The sequence below is a fragment of the Ambystoma mexicanum genome, chromosome 3p (assembly GCF_040938575.1).
Source record: "Ambystoma mexicanum isolate Mex_15411 chromosome 3p, UKY_AmexF1_1, whole genome shotgun sequence".
NCBI classification, from domain to species: Eukaryota; Metazoa; Chordata; class Amphibia; order Caudata; family Ambystomatidae; genus Ambystoma; species Ambystoma mexicanum.
Genome location: NC_090925.1, coordinates 836,795,843 through 836,799,150, shown reverse-complemented (window position 1 = coordinate 836,799,150; position 3,308 = coordinate 836,795,843).

Genomic DNA, 3,308 nt, shown 5'->3' with positions numbered 1-3,308 from the left:
TCCACTGTGCTCTCCATCACCACCATTATCCACTGTGCTCCATCACCACCATCATCCACTGTGCTCTCCATCACCATCATCCACTGTGCTCTCCATCACCACCATTATCCACTTGCTCTCAATCACCACCATTATCCACCATGCTCTCCATCACCGCCATTAACAACCAATCACCATCATCCACTGTGTTCTCCATCAACACCATTATCCACTGTGCTCTTCATCACCGCTGTCATCCACTGTGCTCTTCATCACCGCCGTCATCCATTGTGCTCTCCATCACCACCATCATCCACTGTGCTCTCCATCATCCCCATCATCCACTGTGCTCTCGGTCACCACCATTATCCACTGTGCTCTCTGTCACCACCATTATCCACTGTGCTCTCTGTCTCCACCATTATCCACTGTGCTCTCTGTCTCCACCATTATCCACTGTGCTCTCTGTCACCATCGCCATCCACTGTGCTCTCCATCACCATCATCCACTGTACCCTCCATCACCACCACCATCATCCACTGTGCTCTCCATCACCACCATCCACTGTGCTCTCCACCACCACCGTCATCGACTGTGCTCTCAGTCACCACCATTATTCACGGTGCTCTGTCACCACCATTTTCCACTGTGCTCTGTTACCATTGTTATCCGCTGTGCTCTCCGTCACCACCGTCATCCACCGTGCTCTCCATCACCACCGTCATCCACTGTGCTCTCCATCACCACTGTTATCCACTGTGCTCTCCATCACCACCATTAACCACTGTGCTCTCCATCACTGTCGTCATCCACCGTGCTCACCATCACCGCCATCATCCATCGTGCTCTCCAAAACCCTCATCATCCACTGTGCTCTCCATCACCCCCAGCATCCACCGTGCTCTCCATCGCCACCATCCTCCACTGTGCTCTGTCACCCCCGCCATCCACTGTGCTCTCCATCACCACCGCCATCCATCGTGCTCTTCAAAACCCTCATCATCCACTGTGCTCTCCATCACCATCATCCACTGTGCTCTCCATCACCACCATCATCCACTGTACCCTCCATCACCACCATCATCCACTGTGTCCTCCATCACCACCATCCACTGTGCTCTCCAACACCACCATCATCGACTGTGATCGGTCACCACCCTTATTCACTGTGCTCTCTGTCACCACCGTTATCCACTGTGCTCTGTTACCACAGTTATCCACTGTGCTCTCCGTCACCACCATGCTCTCCATCACCCCCGTCACCCACCGTGCTCTCCATCACCACCGTCATCCACTGTGCTCTCCATCACCACTGTTATCCACTGTGCTCTCCATGACCACCGTTAACCACTGTGCTCTCCATCACTGTCATCCACCGTGCTGACCATCACCGTCGTCATCCACCATGCTTTCCATCACCGCCGTCATCCACCATGCTCTCCATCACCATCATTATCCACTGTTCTCTCCATCACCACCATTATCCACTGTGCTCTCCGTCACCATCGCCATCCACTGTGCTCTCCATCACCACCATCATCCACTGTGCTCTCCATCACCACCATCATCCACTGTACCCTCCATCACCACCATCATCCACTGTGCTCTCCACCACCACCATCCACTGTGCTAACCACCACCACCGTCATCGACTGTGGTCTCAGTCACCACCATTATTCACTGTGCTCTGTCACCACAATTATCCACTGTGCTCTGTTACCATTGTTATCCACTGTGCTCTCCGTCACCACCGTCATCCACCGTGCTCTCCATCACCACCGTCATCCACTGTGCTCTCCATCACCACTGTTATCCACTGTGCTCTCCATCACCACTGTTATCCACTGTGCTCTCCATCACCACCATTAACCACTGTGCTCTCCATCACCACCATTAACCACTGTGCTCTCCATCACTGTCGTCATCCACCGTGCTCACCATCACCGCCGTCATCCACCGTGCTTTCCATCACCACCGTCATCCATCATGCTCTCCAAAACCATCATCATCCACTGTGCTCTCCATCACCCCCATCATCCACCGTGCTCTCCATCGCCACCATCATCCACTGTGCTCTCCATCACCACCATCATCCACTGTGCTCTCCATCACCACCATCATCCACTGTGCTCTCCATCACCACCATCATCCACTGTGCTCTCTGTCACCGCCATCCACTGTGCTCTCCATCACCACCGCCATCCATCGTGCTCTCCATCACCATCATCCACCTTACCCTCCACCACCATCATCCACTGTGCTCTCCATCACCACCATCCACTGTGCTCTCCAACACCACCATCGACTGTGCTCTGTCACCACCATTATTCACTGTGCTCTCTGTCACCACCATTAACCACTGTCCTCTCCATCACTGTCGTCATCCACCGTGCTCACCATCACTGCCATCATCCATCGTGCTCTCCAAAACCCTCATCATCCACTGTGCTCTCCATCACCCCCATCATCCACCGTGCTCTCCATCGCCACCATCCTCCACTGTGCTCTCCATCACCATCAACCACTGTGCTCTCCATCACCACCATCATCCACTGTGCTCTCCATCACCACCATCCACTGTGCTCTGTCACCACCGCCATCCACTGTGCTCTCCATCACCACCGCCATCCATCGTGCTCTCCATCACCACCATCATCCACTGTACCCTCCATCACCACCATCATCCACTGTGCTCTCCATCACCACCATCCACTGTGCTCTCCAACACCACCATCATCGACTGTGCTCTGCCACCACCATTATTCACTGTGCTCTCTGTCACCACCATTATCCACTGTGCTCTGTTACCACAGTTATCCACTGTGCTCTCCATCACCACCATGCTCTCCATCACCCGATCACCCACCGTGCTCTCCATCACCACCGTCATCCACTGTGCTCTCCATCACCACTGTTATCCACTGTGCTCTCCATCACCACCGTTAACCACTGTGCTCTCCATCACTGTCATCCACCATGCTTACCATCACCGTCGTCATCCACTGTGCTCTCCATCACCATCATTATCCACTGTTCTCTCCATCACCACCATTATCCACTGTGCTCTCCGTCACCATCGCCATTCACTGTGCTCTCCATCACCACCATCATCCACTGTACCCTCCATCACCATCATCCACTGTGCTCTCCATCACCACCATCCACTGTGCTCTCCACCACCACCGTCATCGACTGTGCTCTCAGTCACCACCATTATTCACTGTGCTCTGTCACCACCATTATCCACTGTGCTCTGTTACCATTGTTATCCACTGTGCTCTCCGTCACCACCATCATCCACCATGCTCTCCATCACCACTGTTATCCA